This window comes from Alligator mississippiensis, chromosome 11 (assembly GCF_030867095.1).
Source record: "Alligator mississippiensis isolate rAllMis1 chromosome 11, rAllMis1, whole genome shotgun sequence".
Taxonomy (NCBI): domain Eukaryota; kingdom Metazoa; phylum Chordata; order Crocodylia; family Alligatoridae; genus Alligator; species Alligator mississippiensis.
Window position 1 is genome coordinate 10,455,673 of NC_081834.1, and position 20,173 is coordinate 10,475,845.

At 41.4% G+C, this 20,173-nt stretch overlaps 3 long non-coding RNA genes across 4 annotated transcripts in view; 2 read left to right on the forward strand and 1 right to left on the reverse strand.

The window, feature by feature from the left end:
- Positions 1-11,223, forward strand: part of LOC132243973 (uncharacterized) — a 26,288-nt gene extending 15,065 nt beyond the window's left edge. For both annotated transcript variants that reach the window (XR_009455545.1, XR_009455544.1), the window contains exons 2-3: positions 10,734-10,834; positions 10,928-11,223. This is a non-coding gene — a long non-coding RNA (uncharacterized LOC132243973). The remainder of the gene's footprint in view (positions 1-10,733; positions 10,835-10,927) is intronic.
- LOC109280706 (uncharacterized) lies at positions 176-18,815 on the reverse strand. The gene is made up of 5 exons (XR_002087122.2): positions 18,769-18,815; positions 17,537-17,671; positions 10,155-10,217; positions 9,617-9,677; positions 176-7,563 (listed from the first exon to the last, which is right to left on the reverse strand). It is a non-coding gene; the product is annotated as an uncharacterized LOC109280706 (long non-coding RNA).
- On the forward strand, positions 11,577-17,541 carry LOC132243974 (uncharacterized). The gene is made up of 2 exons (XR_009455546.1): positions 11,577-15,840; positions 16,096-17,541. It is a non-coding gene; the product is annotated as an uncharacterized LOC132243974 (long non-coding RNA).
- Positions 18,816-20,173: the final 1,358 nt, after the last annotated feature.

Consider the following 20,173-nt stretch of genomic DNA (forward strand, 5'->3'; position numbering starts at 1 on the left):
AAGAACTTTTCTTTCTCAAATTTCCACTGTTTCTGTGTCTCAGGTGATTGCACAACTCTTATACCTTTAGCTACAGGAAGCAGCCAACTTTTTCTGAATCCCATGGATATGATTCCCCCTTCCCTCCCCCAAATATAATCACATGCTCTGGACTAGTATTTTTCTATTGCTTTTATCAAGAGATTTTATTACAAAGGAAAATATGTCCTGTATTTTTCACTCAGGAAGGATAAGGACTTGGCAGCCAGGAGGTACTATAGCAATTTTTAGCACGGCGGTGTGGTTTACATGGATTAATCTAGAGTAAGTCTCTGGAACGCTCAGCAATCAGTCAGAAAGCTTCTTCACACCAAACAGTTTATAGGCTAAATAACAGAAATATTGTAAATATTTATTTAACAAGATATTTTGAATTACCTAAGTGTACAGACCCTTCCTAGAGAGTATATTATCACCATCAATTTGCACAGTCCGATATAGCAACAACTATCAGCTCATTCCTCTGTAAACTGTGGTGAGAAATAAGTCAGAAGTATTAGGTCACTGTTAGAAATAGCTGTAGATCATGATAGGGTGGGAAGGGCACTCTTTGGTTTTGCAAAACTGACCCACCAAATTCAGGGCAGCTTGGATTCAAGTTCATTTGTATTTCAGCTGCCAAAGTTCAGGGGTATTCGGGGGGAAAGAAAGGCATTATGCTTGTCTCTTATCATAAAGTGACTGAAAGGACACTGTCGTTAAAACTCTATTACAGTTTAATTATACTTTGGATGTGTCTTTTGAATAACTAATCGCCATGAAGAGGGAGATCACAATTTATAGGGATTAACCTATTTTTCTAATTCTGGATGGTGTTTGGATGCCACAGTGATAGGCATGGTCTTAGCACTTGAACAGCACAAAAGGGTCATTGCATAACTGAATGGTTTATAACTACCCCTTTGATTCCAGAGTTAATGCATGTATTTTCAGAGTTCAGGTGCATTTATTTACCCTGCCAAGGGTTTTCAGTCTTGTGTTCACAGACTTTCTGGTTAAGATGTTGTGGTGCTAATTACAAAGCTGACTTGTGGATGACCTAGGAGTAAAATCCAGAACTCCTGCTTGTCAGCCCGGTATTGTAATTGCCACACACAGTCCCAAGAATCTCACATATTTCTTTTGCACCCTGAAATGACCCATCACCGACATATTTTGAAGCTAGGTGTATTTTACAACCAATTATTTAAAAAGTGACAAGTTGTTTGGGATGGACAGGTAGTTAGTTAGCTGTGTTAGTCTGAAGTCAGGCAGAAAACAAGTTAGAGCTGCACCTTATAGACTAACTAAATCAGCGATATGCAGTGTAAGCTTCTGCAAGCAGAAGGTTTGCTTCATCAGATGCTATGACAGGACTGCAGGAAGCAGAGTTACTAAAAGAGTTGTTTGGGATGGCACATGCGACTGCAAGGGTAGTGCAGACCTCCTACGCACATCAGCCTTTGTCAGTGTGAGTTCAGCTTTGACAAAAAGGGACACTGTGAGCCAAGAGGAAATTGTGCTTCATTCCTAAGTCACAGAGAGAGTCAGTATTAGACTTTCCGATTCCTCATGTTGCTGTGCCCGAAGCACTCGACAGTGTTAGCCCTGAGCTAGTGGACAGAAGAGCAATTCCACTCAATGCAGCAGATCTGCTGCCTATAGTACGGCTCTACATTATAGTGACTCCCCCATTTGGTTAAAATGCTACTAGCAGGGCATGACTCCTCTAAACTCCGGCTTTATGGTAACAGATATTTAACCCAGAGGATAAAATGTGATCCGGTTTCATTGCAAAAATGATACAGCTTTTTTTTTTAAAGCGGAAAACCAGAAACATGTGTTAAGTGTTTAATGCTTGATTTCTTAAAACACTTAGTTGTGCAGTGTTACTATAGCAGGGTTTGGAAATCTTGCAATGAAACCAACTGGACGTTCATTCAACTCGAACAGTGCAATCATGGCAAATGTGTTCACAGCCTACAAGTGCAGCTGAATGTGCAGATTGTGTATCTGTTTGTACTCCTAATCATTTCTAATATCCCACCCCTTCTTATTTCACTTCATTTATGAGCAAGACTGGCGTATCAAATGGTCATCTCTTAGAAGCTAGTAAGACTTACACAAACACCATAGGAGAGACGAGGTGGAAATCAGAGTTAAACACATGTTATTTGGTTGTGGTTCTGCTAAGCTGCAGAAGACTAGAAATGGCCTTAGGCATTTGCTCAGATTACCCTCTTGGTAACCTCATGCTATATAATAATGACACAAGATATAATGATATGCCACTTTCTAATATCACAGTTCTCAGTGAACTCAGATCCTGGAACTAAGATACCTTATTGTATGTGGAGTAAAAGCCTTGATTTCCTACAGACATGGTTTGAATATCTTATTGATCCATTTTGGAAAGGTCAGTATAAGAACATTTGATTTTATATGGATATTTTTTCCTCTTGCAAGGTACAGCTGATAGGTAATTTAGTTTATTTTACTTGTAACTGATTGTATCATTATGGCAATACACTTATCTACACTTATCTCTGATTCTGGGATGATTGTTATAACTATCCAGAGTTGTAATAAAGTCATGACAGAGGTACCGGCTTTATGCTGGATGTCTGATATTGTGCCTGACACCTTAAACACAACCTAAAACAGTATTTAAAGCCTCCTTTTTAAATTATTGATCCCCCAAATATGTTTCTATTTCAGCTATGAGGCATGGAAGCATTGAGGAAACAAGAACCTAGAAAATGATATTGTTCAGGCACACAGGACTCCTTTTTTCCTTAAAGGCCTTGAATGATGTGGATTTCTGAAACCTTCTGTCTTTAAGCATTCCTGTGGCATCTTCACATCTTTGAGTATGAGCAGCTCACAGTAATTTTATTTTAGGCCTTAAACAAAGGTGCGTTTGCTATAAACAAGCTTCCTATTATTCCATATCCTAAACAAATCAAGTAATATCACACATGTGATTGCATAGTGATGCTTGCTAGCTTGGGAGTAATGGAATTTTTTTTAACCAATATTCTTCTTTTTTTTTTTTTTATATGAGACTCTGTGATCTAGCATGTAGCCAGTAACATGTCTGCCACTGACATGTTCTGTGGCCATGGCCAAGTTACTTAATTTGTTTTCCTATGTGTAATATTTTCCTCTTTCAAAGGGGGCTCTGTGAGTATAACTAAGGCATTTGAATCCCTTGGATATACTCTGATAGTCTGGACTAGAAAAGGCAAGGGAGAAACTATGACTTGCTGGTGTGTTGCATTTTGATTTTATCACCTACTTCTGCCATCCTGCAAAGCAAAGGTTTTGTGGAATGGAGATGTCTGTATTTCCAAGGGGAATCACTTAGCCTTGTTCAAGAGTAAGTTGGTCAGCTAATAACCTGCCCTGAGGAAGGTACAGCACATAATTGCAATGCCCTGCCTGGAAAACATCAGGGACTCTCTTGAGGTTCATAAGGCTTATCTACTCAACCTCTAGGCTGATTCATGCATGGAGGGCAAGAAGCCCACCCCATCCACTTGTTTCTACTCGCATGCACTGGACCCCAGGGATGAAGTAGTATGGCTGTCTTTGAATGGTCCTGAGCACATGTCCCAGTGTTATTTTCAGGCTCTCTCTTTCACACGTGATTTTTTGGGTAGGCCAGATTTGGTGTCTTAAGTCTGAGCCTTGGCATGCATTGAGCTTATTGGCCTGTGAAATGGGAACATATGCTCCCTGGTGGTGGGATTGGCCTTTTGTGATTGGCCTGCGAAATGGGAACATATGCTCCCTGGTGGTGGGATTGGCCTTGTGTGATTGGCCTGCGAAATGGGAACATGATATGTTCCCTGGTGGTGGTCCCAGGGAACAACATGGAGACAGTGTAGACGCACAGCTACAAGGTCTGAGTGGCAATATGCTCCCTGGTTCCCCCTTGCTTGGGAGAGGAAGCCATCTGCTGATCGTCTTGCACTCCTGCCTTCCCATTAACTGACACGCTGAAGAGGGATATGAATGGCACCCGCTCCCTGTTCAGTAATGACATGCCACTGAAAGCTATTCTCTCCTTCCACACAGACTGCTACCTATGATATAAGTGCCTGAAGTGGGAATAAAGAGGCACCTTCCACCTCGCATGAAGGCTGAGACATCTCAGCAACTCCCAGTTACGGTGGAGAGCATCGTTAAAACAAACAGACGCGCAAGCTCAAGCCACCTCAGACATCCAAAGAGAGACAGATTCAGCCTCATTCCATTTTAGTGCTCTATTTCCCGAGTTGTTGCGTGAATGATCCCAGTGTCTTTGCCTTTACAACCTTGCCTGATAGGCCATTCTGCACATTTATTATCCTTGATGTGAAAAAGTGCTTCCTAACGTCTGTTCTAAATCTGTTTTAATTTCCATTTATGCTCCATTGTCCTATAATCTGTTTGGAGCTGAAAATAGAACCAAGGTATGATCCTCTTACAACCCCTGGCAATAAATTTTATTAGTATTTTTTTTCCAAACTTCACAACCTTGCAGTAAATAAGAAAGCTTTATGGGTAAAAATAACCTCTATCCTCCTCTACTCTCCCACCCATCCACAAACCCCATGACCTTTATAAACTTTAACCAATATCATTGTTCCCCCCCCAGCTCACCATATTTTTTAACTCCATATTCCTTTGGTTAAAGGATAAAAAGCAGTTATATGAGTATTAAAAACTGGAAGAAGTTTTGCATGCTGGCAATGCATCTCTTTCACCAGTGTCTGATGGAAGAAAAAAATAAAAATCTCCCAGCTGCTCTGTAAAGCTTTCTATATGCAGTTTGAAACATCTGGTTTGTTTTGCGTACAGTCTTTTATACAGGGTATTTGCAATTCTTTATTCAAATTGGATTTTTAGTTCACTTTCAGGTAGAGAAAGTGTTCTGCTTGTGTTTAATAAGCATGGCCAATTAATATATATGCAATTAGAATTCAAGTATTGGAATTGGGTGGAGACCCCCTCCATGCCATACTTTCATTTAGTCTGATCTGCAATCATAGGCGGAAGGGGTCCTTAGTGAGTTAACACAGCTCAGTCCTGATGGACTCTGACATTGTTCCAACATGGGATATTTATTTGCATGACTGGCAATTAGAATTTGTTGATTTCAAAAAGGAAATCCTTCCCCGGATACTGGTGTTTTACTCCCGAGGCTGGCGTTGGACAGGAAGAGCTGTCAAGGCACCGATCCCACATCTGGGTTGGAGGGGGAGAAAATAATTATTTCTATTTCTCCACAGTAATTTCTCTAGATCAAGGGCACAAATGGGCTCTTCAGAGAGTTCATGCCAGTCCTCTTTAGCAGGAGATGTTATGGTTAATTGTTGTGACATGAGACATTTTTGATGATCACAGTGAAGAACGCAATGTCAAATCTTACCAGAACACACTCTGCCAGAGGTGGGTGCTGGATCTCAGTCTTGTGGAGGCATCGGGAGAGGTTACATTTGGTATCAGAGCAAGCTCTCAGCCTGGCCTCGATGGCACTGAAATTCTGCCACCTGTTCTCATAAGACATCTACTTATTGTGCAACGCTCATGAAGGCAGCTGACCACATTGTACTTCAGCCGTCTTGGGCTGGACCTACAACCAAAAGTGAACAACAGTTCCCGTCCTGTTGGGATCTGAGCCAACAAAACCCAACACCAGATCACAAAGTATGAGTTTAGTGCAGTCAACTTTGACTTGGCCATATGGAGGTTGCTTTTGGTTCGCCTCTGATGCAGCAGGTCTCGGTGTGAAGGAGGCATGCATAAAATCAGATTAGGGACGATGGCAGTGGACCAAGCCTACATACCTCCTCAGCACATGACAGGGTATTAACAAAAGAGCAGGGTAGAGAAGGCCCAGCAAAGCATAGAAGAAGGTTAGCCCAGTTGTTAAAGATTTACTTGGAGTGCTGGGCTCAAGTATCCAATCTGCTACAGGTTCCCTATGTCACCTAAGGTAGGTCCTTGGGTCTTCCTGTCCCGCAAGACACTGCCTATAAAATGGGAATGATAGTGCTACTTTGCCTGATGTGGCTGGGGAATTACATATAAATAGGAAGAATCATTAAAATGATTCGTAGGGGCTCAGAAGCTAGGATGATAAGGAGCATATAAGAACTCAAGCTAGGCACTTCTCTTAAAAATACTTAGTTAATAAGGAGGGAACAATGGAGCAGGGGAAGGGGACAAAAGGAATAAAACATTGAGGTGCACGGATGAAGAAGGAAGGGAAAATGCTTTTCAACCTCAGTTTCTCCTGATTTTTATCTCTCTCGCACTCTGACCCTGTAGCATTAAGGATAATGGGTCCTTACGACTGACTAAAATGAACATAGAATCAAGCCCTGACATACTTGCACAGTGAGTGATACCAAATAGTTCCAAAATAATGGCAGTTTTCTGCACTTCTCACCCTAAAACTTGAACAAGAGCCTGAAATGACATAGGTGTTTCCCCTATTGGCCCATGCCCTCATCTTGTCTCATCCATCGTTTCCAGGTATGCAGTAGAAATTAATGACACAGCTTCACCTGCCACATGTCAAACTTAATTTTACTTTAAATCAGTCTTAATTATTCCAATGAAGTTTATAGTTTTAATGGAAAGAGGCTGTTCAGTAAAACTATAACATTTATTATAAAAGGCTGAGAAAGATTTAAAGTCAAATTAACTTTCCAGTGTGCTCAGGTTAGGCTCAATAACATGCTTTTCTATAGTAACAAGCCCTTCATGCTTGAAATCTATCAGTTTGCTAATCTCCATATTTCTGTTCCATTGCTTTTGAACCTAGATTTCTTTCCTGATCAGGTATAGTTAAAATATATTAGAGATGAAACTTAGAGCTGTTGGGACCAAAGGCTGCTTTTTATAGGTGGGTCACTATGCTTAACTACTGTACATCCATGGATGGTCCAACTTCTAATGGGCTAATAATGCTATTGACCTGCTTTCGGGTAGGGGTTAGGAAAGAAGGGTAATTCCAGGAATGTTACTCTTATTCCATAGGCTGATGAGCAAGGTCAACGGCTAATACTGATCAGTATGAAATGCTTCTGCTCTGAGGAAGATTTAGTAGTGCTCGCGTCAGTGTAACTGGCTCCGTCTCCCACTGGTGCCACTCATTTACTTGCAGGTGAAGCATAAAACCAAGGGCCATTAAAGATCCCACACTTTTTCCAGGAATAAGGGTGTTAGCCCTGCATTATAACATGGCCCTGGTCCAGATTGTGTAATTACACCCTGCCAACAATACCTAAAATGTCCCTTTTGTATTCAGGTAGCATGCACCCATGTTATATAGTGCTGGGTCTGTATAGAGGACAGCTGCATTTCAGTCATAGGAAAAATGACCCCATCTGCAGGGTTTACAAAATTCTTTGGGACATTTCTGCATAGCGGCTGCCACGTAAGGAAATGCATCCAAATTCCTGGATTTGACTGCTGGGTCTTCCAGGATCTTTTGCATTCATGAAAATGTTGCTTTAGTTGCTGTGTGCCTCAGTTTGCTTCTTTGGAAACCTGGTAAAATAGTATTATGAAAAGTTATAGCTAGCAACATGGTGCATTGTATTATTATTGCATTAATTATGCATTTTAATGGCAGTGCTAAAACTATTAAAACGTGTTACATTCCCTTTCTAATGATGTGGCCCCCCTCCCACATCATTCCCCACAGGAAAGAAAAGAATAAAAATTTCAAATGCAGCGTTTCCTTTTTTTCCCCCCTTTTTTGTGGGTTTCCACTCAGAAAACAGATGGTCTCTCCTCACTGACATTTCCTTAGAGTTTTTAAATGAGGCTGCTGTGGAGGAGAACTCAAATGTTCCATCTAGAACTGCGCGAGCTCAATCAAGGTTCATAATTAACAGTAGCTAAATGAAGTTTAATAGGGCGGGTTACAAACTTTTTTTTCCCCAGCTCTGCTCTTAGGCGAAGACATAATGAACGTGTAGCTCATACATTTCCCCTGACCGTGACTCTCTGGAATATTTAGTGTTTACCTTTCGTGATAATTAAAGGAAGGGAAATTAAGTCGAAAGAAAGACTGAGTGACATCTAATATTCCCTAATATTCTCTTATTTCTTTAAGTGGTCGCTTTTGCCAAAGAAGGGCTAGAGGCCTCTTATCATCAGCCAGGTCCTGACCTGCAGACCAGGGAGCCTGGCTGTAACTTGACCCCGGTACCAGGTGTGTGCCTGCAGGTCAGAAGGCTGAGAAAACATGCAATGCAAACAAGGCATTGCAAGGCACATCTTTGCCTTTAACTGTTTCGAGCCCTGCACACACTTGAACAATGACATGCACACACATTCGTGCACACCTGAATGTGTACCCCCATACCTGCTGGCCAGCGTGCACGTGAACCGACATTTCGACATCCCTGTACATGTTTGTTTACATGGGGGGGATCGACTCCAATCGTGATTTTGCGATTTGTGCAGAAACCATGACAAATGGCAGTTTCTGTGATTTTGCATGGAAACAATGGGGGGGAAGGAGAAAGTTTACTAAAAAAAAAATGCTTACTAACAATAAAAATTAAAAAAAACATTAAAATAAAATAAAACTGGCTCCCACTGGGGAGCCAGGAGCTGCAGCAGCCTGACCTCTGTTGGAGGGGAGGTGCTGGCATGAAGGGAAGGTGGTGGTCGCTCCCTCTGATGCTAATTGGCTGAGAGGGCTGCCTTTTCTGTGGTCCTACCCTCTCCTCCAATCAGCAGCAAGGGGTGGCGTTGCATGAAGGGCATTACACTCTGCCAATCAGCAGTGAGGGGCAGGGCCTCTCAAAAGGCAGCCCTTTTGGCCAAAATGTGGGGCCGCCGGGACCCCTCGGCCAATCAGCAGTAGATGGTGGGGTGGCTACCAGGGGAAAACCATGAAAATGGCATCCAGCACCGTGAGTGGCCTGTGAAACTACTTATCCGCTGCCTCAGTTTGGATAAGTCCATACTGATGTGCATGGATGTTCATAAATATAGTAGCATCTGCCAACATACCCACGATCTAGTCTTAGTGGAGATGTGGATCTGGTCCCAAATTTGAGAAAATGATCTAATCTTTACTTTAGAAAAGTTGTGGGGCTCATGACCCATGGGATCTTCTGCTTGCTTCATCCTTTTTCTTAAAAAGGTGTTGCTAATTCACAGACATTCATCTTTTCCCTTAGAATACTGGGGGGAAAAAATTAAAGGGGAAATGACTTCAGCATTTTATGGTCCAAAACAATGAAGCCAGATACCTACAGTTGGGCGGGCAGGGGAGCAGGTAGAGTGAGTCAGAAGAAGTATATGGATCCATATTTGATAGCAATCAGGCTCAAGACAGCTTGCAGCATTATTTCGGGATTAAACAAAGCAGAAGTTTAGCTATAGTGTCTTCACTAGCTCCTCCTTTCCAGACACTGGACTGTTAAACCCAGCTTGTCCCAGGTCACTCCCAGGTGCTCTTCCTGTCTTCCTTAATGGCACCAAAGAGATGAAGCATCTAACCTCAGGATTGTTAACCTCTAGGATTCAAAATGCAAATGACTGCCTTCAAAATTATGAGCTTTTTTCTCTAAATAAGACATACCTTTTGCATTGTTGTTCATTTAACTTCTGATTTTCTCAGAACACATTCTCAAAGCATTTCTCTACAGTTGTGAAGGAAAGAATATGTATTTTAATGATGTTAAAATATTCACATGAAATCTTGTAGTACTCCGAAACTGGTCATAAGAGCACAAAAGTTGGTATCTCTGCAAACTATTAGTGAAACAAAAGGACCAGGGTCTATAAAATTATTTGGGTAACAAAAGCATCCAGCTGGGATTCAGGGCAGATTCATTATACCATAAAAATCTTCTTTCCAATGTTAGTGTCTACTGTGCCCATTATGTCACGGTGCAAAATGTCACTGAGTAATACAAGCAACATGCATCATTACAGAATGGCTATGAGCAGAAGAAGTGATCCAAACCCAAGTCAGTTCAATAGGATTTTTTCCAATGACATCAATGGCCTTTGGATAAGGCCCTGAAACATTAAATCTCACTGAGACCCCATTTGCATTGCAACAGTCACATAATAATTTGTTGAGCATTATGAAAATCTGTGAACAATGTGAATACCTGAATACTTTTTTTCCTTTTTTCCAAAGGAGCTGGTTCATTCCTTGAGTTGCAGATTTGTGCCTTGTGGGAAAAAAAAAATACAAGCATTATCCCCCTCCCCTTTATTGTAGCCAAAAATAAATAAACAAAAAATGCAGCCAAAATCTTGTGGGGTTTTTTTTCTTTCCTTTTTTGCTTGCTGCTAAAATAACTCAATCAATAAATAAAATAGCCAAATCCATTTTAATGACCTTTTATATAAACCATTTCCTTCCAGGCTGAGATTACATATATTGCTATGTTCCACCCCATCACAAACTTTTACAGCTGAGTTATAAACTCCTGGAGAAGGGCATGTATAAAATTCAAACAGACCCGGGCATTGGGAAGTGTGTTTCGAGGTGTAAGGAGGACAATTGATTTAAGTCATACTAAACTAAGTAAATAGAGGACTTGCCTTCAAACTTAAGAGATGGCAGGGAGAGGGATGCTAAGGGAAAGCCCGCTCGGTGCTGTAGCTTCATACCAAGCTTAGCCTGAGTTCAGTGTTGAAGACTTATAACCCTCAGACTCTTTCTCCCTTTGCCCTCTCCACAGAAGAAAATAATGCCTTGGTCCAAAGAGAGTAGGGGAAGCGGAGAGAAGACACCACGTGGAAAATGCATGAACCAAACCAAGCCGTCATGCTGTTTTATGAGGTCTTTCTTTTTGTTAAAATTTCACTTTCCCCAGCTCACACCTGCCCTTTCCTCCAAGGAAACTGGACAAACAGGCTGTTTTTTTTTTTTCAGAGAGAAGCCTGGTAACTCAATGAAGAAACCTTGCAAAAAACAGGGAGGCTACTGTATGGAAACAAGCTTCTTCATTCATTCTTGAGGCCACTTCTTCTCATCTGTGGCCCATAAATACAGCACAGAACTCACTAGCATTGCATAATACTCACCAAATCCTGTACACAAGCACCCAGACTGAAGCAATATTCCCATTCCCATGCAATACAAGACCCTTGAGTATTGCAAGTATTGTATTAGCCCTTTTTGTCCTGTTTATTCTATGAAATTAATAAATATGGCACTAAATCAACTCAGTAGAGAGGAAATGTATATATTATTCACACAGCTTTTATTACACCAATATTGATTTCTTTTAGGAGAGAAGGGATAACAGGCGGGAAATAACAGAAGCCTACAAGCAGACTGCTTCATTTGCTAGACAGAGCAGCAAGTACACCGTCTCCAAGTTCAGAAGGGAAGTGACATGGAAATTATTTAATAATAAAATGTAAGTGGTTTTAAATTTAATCAAAACACACACACACATGTACATACACACACGTGTATGTACATATATGTGTGTGTATGTATGTGTGTGTGTGTATATATATATATATATGTATGTATATCATTATCTAATCTTTACTTAAGAAAAGATCAGATAATTATATATAAATATACACAGATGTGTGTATGTATGTGTGCGCGTGTGTCTGTATGCATGTATGTATGTTGATGGGACAAAACGGGTTGAGATAACATTTTCAGCCAGCTTTATTATTTCTAGAGCAGGCAGATACATATATAATATACATATATATTATGTCCCTATATAAATAAAACAGCTAGTTGAATTTTTTTTTATCCCAACTCTTTTTGTCCCAATAAGAAACACTTTCAACTCAATTTTCAGTTCATTTACAGCATTGTTCCTCTTCAACACCCCCCTCCCCCCCAGTGATTGCTCAAAAACCCAAACCTGAACATTTGCAGCTGAAAATACTTGCACTTGGTTTGTTTCTGGAAGTTTTGGAGGGGGGCGGAGGAGGGAAGAGAGTGTGTGGTGGGTTTTTTTTGTCATGGAAATACACACACACACAGAGTGAAAATCTGACAAAAAAAAATTGCGTTTGTTGTCATTTTCATGAGAAGAGAAAATCATTTTCTTCACCACTCCATTGAACTATTATTTTAGTACCATTATTATTTACTTATTCATTTGCTACTTGTACTCAGGGTCAAAGTAGCTGCACAAAATGGCATAACAGGGAGTACATTTCCCTTGTCCCATAGAAATTGCAGTCTAAGGCAATGAGTTTGCTGTTGATTCAATGCTCATGGACATTTATGACTATAGTTAGCACCATACATTTATCAGGATCTGAGCTGCACAGGAAATAGATAATAATCACGCAACCCTCTGAGTTTCTGGGGGATTTCCAAGGTGGCAATTTAAGTGAAGGGGACTCTACCCTCACCTGGAGTCAGTGAAACTCTATAAACCACTACATTGATTTCATGCTGGTGTCTCCCTTGAAGAGACCCAGCTGTTCTATCTAAGGCTAATTGAATGGGGCAGGAAAGTAAAAGCAGCAAAAGAACTTGTGAGCATTAGAGTCAAGGAAAGGGAGAAAAGAACACAAGTAAAAAGATGGACTTTTAATAACGAATCTGTCTTAGACATACTGATTACTCACTTGAAGAGTTAAAATACATCCCCGAGGCCTTTGCTGTGGGCACTCAAGGAAAAGCAAAGGGCCATTTGAGCAGAGTAGCTGAGTGGAAGGACCTAGGAAAGAGGCAGGTTAACACTGAATTGCATGCGTCAGTGGATAATGCACACTGGCTTGTGAAGGGTGAACATAGCTTTTTGCTGTAGCTTTGGAACAGCTGTCCAGGTAACTTCTTTTGAATTCTCTTTTATTTTTCATCTCACCAGCTGTAGCATATATCGCCCTGCTCTGAGTTTTCCTCTATTCCCTTCTGCATCTGGCACAAGCCACGCTGGCATTCTCTAAAGTGCACGTGTGTGTATTTTTAACACGGACCTGGTGAACACTGGAAATGAGGGTTTTAGATTCAGAGCCTGCAGGCAACTGCCCAAGTACCAACAAAAACCTGTGTCCGCAACAGAGCACAATCCGCTCAGTGCATATCCTCTTTATGCAACATCAATTTCTGGAAATCAAACTCCTTCATGTAGCAAGGCCACACACTAGCTGCTTTGGTTTTCAATAAGCTGTCTCAGTTCTCAGGCTGGCACAGTTGTAATCTGATGTTATCAGGCACTGAAAATGCTGCTGACTGGGAAAGGTCTAGAGGTAAGAGCAGGTGAGAGGGAGAATCTGCTTTTTTTTTATTCTCTGCTGTGCCAAAAATGAGGCAGGATCAATTAAGGGAAGTCACAGATTAACCATTAGGGCTAAGTATAAACAGTCAAAAACCCCAAGGCTGAAATGATTTAATCTTCACAGGTTAGTCTAAACTGCATTGATTGAACTGATAAGCTAGTGAACAGACATTCACGTTTGATTCTGGAAAAGCAGCCACATGCCTGCAATGGCCCAGGCTAGAAGTTGGGGAGGGCACTAGAGCACACCTCCCTGCTCAGCTGGAGCAGACAGCTATGCCAAGCTTAGCTCACCCACCCTGCGAGGGGGGTTTACAGGGGAGGTGCAAAGCATCCTGGGATGCTGGGGGACTGAGTTAACTTGAATCTGGAGGGGATCTAGGACAGAAGTTCAATAAACCAATTTAACTTAAATCAGATGAGTCTGATACTACATCCATCCAGGTTTATCTTATACTGATTTTGAAAACGGTTTATGTGCACTGAACTTCGTTGTGTTACAGATTTGAATGAGTTTCTGATCATTTATACCAGTTTATGTGTCATTTCTGTTCCTAGCCTAGGTGCTTCAGTTTGTCTATACAGTGAATATTCATTCTTGCCATGGTGCTGTAAGACTTAATTAATGAGAGAAAACCTCTGTAATCCTGTAGTCAATGTAATAAAAACAGCCATAATTTAAAGGGCCTATAAATGCCCCAAATAGTCAAATTGCAGGATTACCCAAAAGGCATATTGGGAATTATAGCTACACATTTAACAACTAGAACTATAGATAAGTGGATGAGCTCATCTGAAGTAAAAATGTCTTTTTATTTTAAGATTTAAATATTTGATAAACCCTTCTTCCCTTCTCTATTTGAATATGTTACTACAAGTTCTGCGTACAAACTTATAGCCTTGTGTTTTAAGCCATAAACTAGGTAATTTCTATTAGTGTTTTCTCCATTGATTTTCATTAACTTTTGGGTTTTGAAAGATTAAAATGGCATTGCCATTTGGTATTGCCAAAAGTCAGAAACTCAAATTAGGGATCTATGCAAAGTTTGGGGACTGCTTATGCTGGAGAAAGCACTCAGAATCAAAGTCCTATTTACAGAGATTTTAGAACATATGTTTCTGTTGCCTGTATATAAAATGTATAGAGACTAATCTTTGTTTCTTTAAATGTGAATCTCCAGCTGTGTGAATGTACTAGATGTTCCTGAACATATCTGAAGGACTGAAGCTTACTTTCTAAAGGGTAATGTTACTGTAGCCAAGGTGAATGTAACTGGAATTTTTACTTGAACAATTGTGCTGGTCTCGGGCTATGAAAAGATTAAACTAAAACGTGCATACGCTCCTAGCCACCAGCATGGTTTGAACCTGGGGACTCCAGTGTTAGCAGTCACTGACATTTGCTAAGGAAAGTAAGCTTTCAACCTTTTACTACTTCTACAATGGGGACAGAGGAACTAGGAGTCCCATTCTGCCAGTTTAGGTCACATCTGCACAATGTCAGTCTAACAAAAGTCCTCAAAGTCCTGATAAAAGTACAGTGGGGCATGAGATAATGGCTTGCTCTCTTCTTAGGGTTAAATTTCACTTAAAGCTCCTTGGTGTTCTTCATGGGACTCCGATAACGATATGGTGGCCCTGAAAATATTTATTCCACAAGTTATCATTGAACTGTAGTGCATCGCATGGACAGCAAGGGTAACGCACACGTGACACTATGGGGTAATCTAATGTAAAGTGAAGAATGAGTAGTTGTCAGAATGCCCAGCACTTGCACATACATTTTCATCCAAAGGTATGTGAGCTTCACTCTACCATTTTTGGTATGGGGAAACAAAGGCATAAAGATAGATACAGAGAAGATCCTGGGGAAAATTCTTGGTAGAATAGGGATAATGATATTGACTTTGGATGGAGAGACCTAAAAATGAAAAACACCCTGAAAAATCTAGGTATTATTCTTATTTCATTCTGTGAATTAAATTTTCCAATAGATGATTCAAGATCAGCCATCTCGGCCCTAGTCCTGGTTCCCATGTGTGCATTAGAAGTGATCTGGAGTTCAGTCTTTGAATCTGCAGCGGTCCCCTGATGGTGAGGTGCATATTCCCCGAGTGGCCTTGGACTAGTCACTTAATTGCTTTGTGACTTAAGAAGTTCCTGGGATACATAATGGGGCTAAGATTTCCTTCTTTGTCTGCCTTGTCTATTTAGGGCATGAGCTCTTCGGAGTGGCAATGGTTTTTTCTTATGATTATGCATGGTACCTCAATGAGGTTGTGCTCTTCCTTGAAGCACACGGTGTAACACAAATTAATAATAATAATCCCAATATGAATAAAAGTCCATACATGGAGACACTTGGTCTGACCTAGGTTCACCGGAAACCTGGTGAGAGACTTTGGCTTGGGGAATATTTGGACATGCACAGTCCATCACCTCAGCAGGGGATGATGGGTGTAGGCCTGTCAGTGCAAAGCTTCTCTTTAAACCCAGCCCTCCATACTTTCTCCTCCATGTAGGTCAGCAGGACTAATTTGCTGAGGCCTGGGAGATTTGCCACTCAAAATATGCAATACAAGTAAGTAGAAACTCTTTGGATGTGGCTGTTCTGGAGGCACGGGTATAGGAATGCAGAATTTGGCTCTCTGTGGAGCCTTTTCCTTGTGAATTATTGTGCATTATGTTTTAAATCAGTCTCTGATCACTTTGAACCTTTTAAAAGCATCAAACCTATCCACCCTGCGGTTGATGGGTTTTGTTTTGTTTTTGACTATTTTAGGGACTCTTGCAGAAAAAACACCATATAAGAACGTACATTTTTTTCCCCCTTAAGAAAACAAAATAATACAGCTTGAAAACCAAAAGATGAAATGTTGCAGGTGGAGGAAGAAAAAGCAAAGAAAATCTGCTCAGACAGAGAGACAAAACAAGCAACTGCTTACGGGACTTGGCAGCAAATGGAGCTGCCCCCAGCAACACCCCCCTCCCTTCTATTCAGAGTCTAGTTCAGTATGTACTGATGGTGGATCGCAGTACCAGCTATGCGGAGATTCAGGCAGACACTTCTGTCTCACCAGCTGCTCTGAAAAATCCATGTTCATAGTGAAGCACAAGGGGAAGCAAATCTATGAGATGGAGCTCGTGGTCACAGAACGAAAGCCCTGTGCCTTCCCCAGTTCCCCCCTCCAACAGCACCGCTCTCAACTCACAGCATCAGCATGGGGTTGTCAAGAACAATCTCCAGGGCTGCTGAGTGATTTGCCCTAAAATATACAGTAGTTGCAGCCCTCACTGTTTCTAGCTGGGCTCCTATCAGGACTCATAAGCTAAGCAGTGTCAGCTGAGGTCAGCACTTGAATAGGAGACTACTACAGGACAACCCAGGGTGCTGGAGGAATAGTGGTGTGGGATGATTTGGTAACTGGTGCCCATCTTTCTGGATCTGTATTGAGCCGATACCTCTCTGTGCGCTGATGGATACACCACCTTCTAGCTGTGATGTTGAAGTGGAACCTATAGATTCCTTGTCACTGTTGTAAAAAGAAATGGTGTAAATCTTGTATTATGGCCAAATAAGGTGAAATCTGGATACCAAGAGTCTATTCACCTGCATTGTGCATATTTCTAGATCTCATTCATTTCCTATCAAAAGCTGTTACATCACACTGCACTTCCAGGATGCTGGTGCGAATCACCCTAGATAGAGCTGCATTTCAGTGCTCGAAGAGTGAATCTTTGCATATAGTTCATACAAACAGAAACACTTGTAAAGCACTTGGGAATCCATCTGGCTGAAAAGTGCTATATATAAAAGCAGGATCATTATCACCAAAAACAAATTCAGTATGGTGTTTCTCTCACATTTTTTCTTAATTTCAGTGAACCAGTTCTTTATAATGAATAATTTCCATTGGAAGACTTTGTTTTTCCTGTAACATAAAGCTCCTTGGTCTGGTTTTCATTAGCCTTGCAATGAATTAGCCAAGCGGGCTTTTCCTTTCAGTTTGGTTGGGAAAGTACCATTGGTATGTGTCTGCCTTTTTGTGGGAAAGTGGATTTTTTCTTATTATGATTTTCAGTTTGGTTTGCAATGTGTTAAGAGAGCCTTGAGATGACAATCACGAATTGTGCTGTTCAAAAGTTCATCTATATGCTGCTGTGCTGCTAGTAAATCCACAGTTTCTATGGTGTACCATTAGCTGCAGTTTTCATGGGACCTAAAGAAACTGTGTGTGTGTAACATATATAAAATAAAAAATGGTTAGTGACCTTACCGTCAGCTCCAAGCTTTCTCTTTTGGTCACCCCGTTCCATGCAACATTAGCTTCCTCCATTCCATCCAGAGATGGTCTTGAGCTAGTCCTGAACATAGGAACCTCCTTAGATATACTCGATTTATCAAGTCATTGCTAGGTGGAAGAGTAAGAGGGAATGCTAGGTTGATGATGATGATGATGATGACTATTTAATACCATGTAACAAACTTTCTTGAGCTGTACCTAAGTCTCCCCATGGTGGAACACATCTCTGTCCTTTCGAGGCTTCAGTGTCTGTGTGTGAAATGTCTTTGCCTCATCTACTTGGTGAGCATCAGGGAGTGAATGGTTCCCTCTAGCTTATTGGAAATGCTTTATTCCCTCTTCCCCCCCCCCCCCATATGAAAACCTGTAAAGTGATGGTGTTTTTAGGTTTACTTTTTAGCAACAAACCACCGCCTTTGTGCATAACTATAATAAATAGAACTCCTTCTCAATCTTTTTTAAAAAGAAGAACATTTGTACGTGTTTTTCCTTCAGCTCCCACCCCCAGCAAATTGTGGCACTTATTTGTTCATCCAATTTTGTTTGTGCTTGCAGAAGTGAGCACCCATCGGTATACAACAAGCTGCCTGTCCAAGTGCTTATGCATTTGTTTGCACAAACACAAAAGTGATTGTGCAAAATCAGATGCTAGGGGCTGAAAATTGCATCCTTGGAAAGAAATTCTATCGCACTTTACTTCCAGCATGATAACTGTCACTGTAATTACGCACCACAAGATTAAAGGAGCCAGTTGTTTACTGCTAGTGTTTATCAAAAAAATGCATGTTTAAAGGCATCCTTCCTCCTCTGAGCTTGAGAAAAATTGTCCAAAGCAACTGCAGAAGGAGTAGGAAATAAATTAAAACAAATACTTATAAGCACTGGGTTCTCCCACATTGTATTTGCATAGGAGATATTTTCATAACACCCTTTACAACCTTTTCATTTGTGAGTTTGGGGTCTTATTATTAACTAAGTGGGAACATATTTTGCCCTATTCTAGATACAGACCCTTCTGAATTCCCTCTTTCATAATGGAAAGGATTATTTTTTATACTTTCCCCCCCTCCCTAGAGCAATTTTTGCAGTAGGCAAAGATTGCACACAATGCAGCAAAGTTACATCTCTCCTCCGGGCACCATCCCTTGCACATCACTAGCTACCAAAACAGATGTAGCCCTCCCAGATACAGAAAGTAAAGTTACCAGACTTGGGCAAAAGCCTCCTTCTTTTGTGCATGCAACATTCCCATTGTAAAGCCAGAGTAGACCCTGGATAGAATATGGGCTGTGTTCTTGCATCAAACCCTCCTACAGCTCTTAAAAGGCCAGTGCCATAAAAAATGAACATGAATTACTGGCTTGCAGTCAGCTTAGTATTTTCATCTGCAAACTTTTATTACATTGTTCAGCCCTGACGTGAAATACTGTAGAGATTGCCCTGCTGCACAAAGCACCCTCTTGTCCCCTTCTGCAGCAAAGTTGCCAGCTGTTCATACATTCCCTGATTGAGAGCATGAAGCAGTTCAGTTAGCAACTCCAATTAGATATGACTGGCAAGGCCCACAGGTGGCACGCTGGTGCAGGAGTTCCAGTGCAACAGGTGCTTGTTGAGGCACGTGGAGAAGCTGAATATGTAACATTACTTTTAGAGTCCTTCTTGAGGCCCTTGAGATTATGGGCTTGGTTCAAAGCCCACTGAAAGCAATGGAAACCTTACTCACTTATAGGGACAGAAGTTACACATAAACCAGTTTCAATCATCAGAAACTGGTTTAAACCTGTAACAGAACAGAAGCTCAGTGCATATAAACCGGTTTCAAAATGGCTGAAATTGGTTTAAGATAAAACTGGTTGAATGTAGTACCAAACTTAACTAATGTGAGTCACACCGGTTTATGAAACTTCTGTCCCAGACCCCTTCCTGGTTCTAGTTAAATCACAGTCTTGCAGCATCCTAGCATGCTCTCCAGCCCTGTGCCGTGCTGAGCTGTCTGCTCTAGCAGAGAAGAGTTGTGGGGAGTAGAGGAGAGGCAGGGACTGTTCCCCCCGCCCTCCCTAGGCAACCCCCAGCTAGGATCTAGGGCCAGGGATGGGGGTTAAACTCCCCTTCTCCCGAGTACAGAGCTGCCCTGCCCTGCCAAAAAGCCCTGCCCTGCCAAAAAAATTACTGCTGGCTGTGACTGTGGACTACAAATCCCAGAGGCACATAGAAGCATGAAGAAGAAGAAGTGATGAGCAACCCAGCAGAGTCCTGCTGTTGTGACTCTGGACTGCAAATCTCAGAGACCTCAGGAACAGCAGGAAGAGGAAGTGAGGCTATGTGCCAGAGAGCTGTGCTTTAGCACCCCCAGCCTTCTAACCTGAGTCATTGCAGGCCTCTGGCTGCATTTCCTGAATCAAAAGTGAAGGTATCCAGTTTTTTCTCAGTTTAATCTCTGCAGCTTAAACTAACCTGCAAAGACTGAATTGATTCAGCCTCAAGGTTTTCGACTTCATGTATTTAGCCATGGTTGACAAGAAGAAGAGGGGAATATCTGCTTCATCCTCCCACTCCCTAAGGCAGGTCTGTCCATGGCCTTCAGAAGAACAGGGACTTGATTACAAAGCA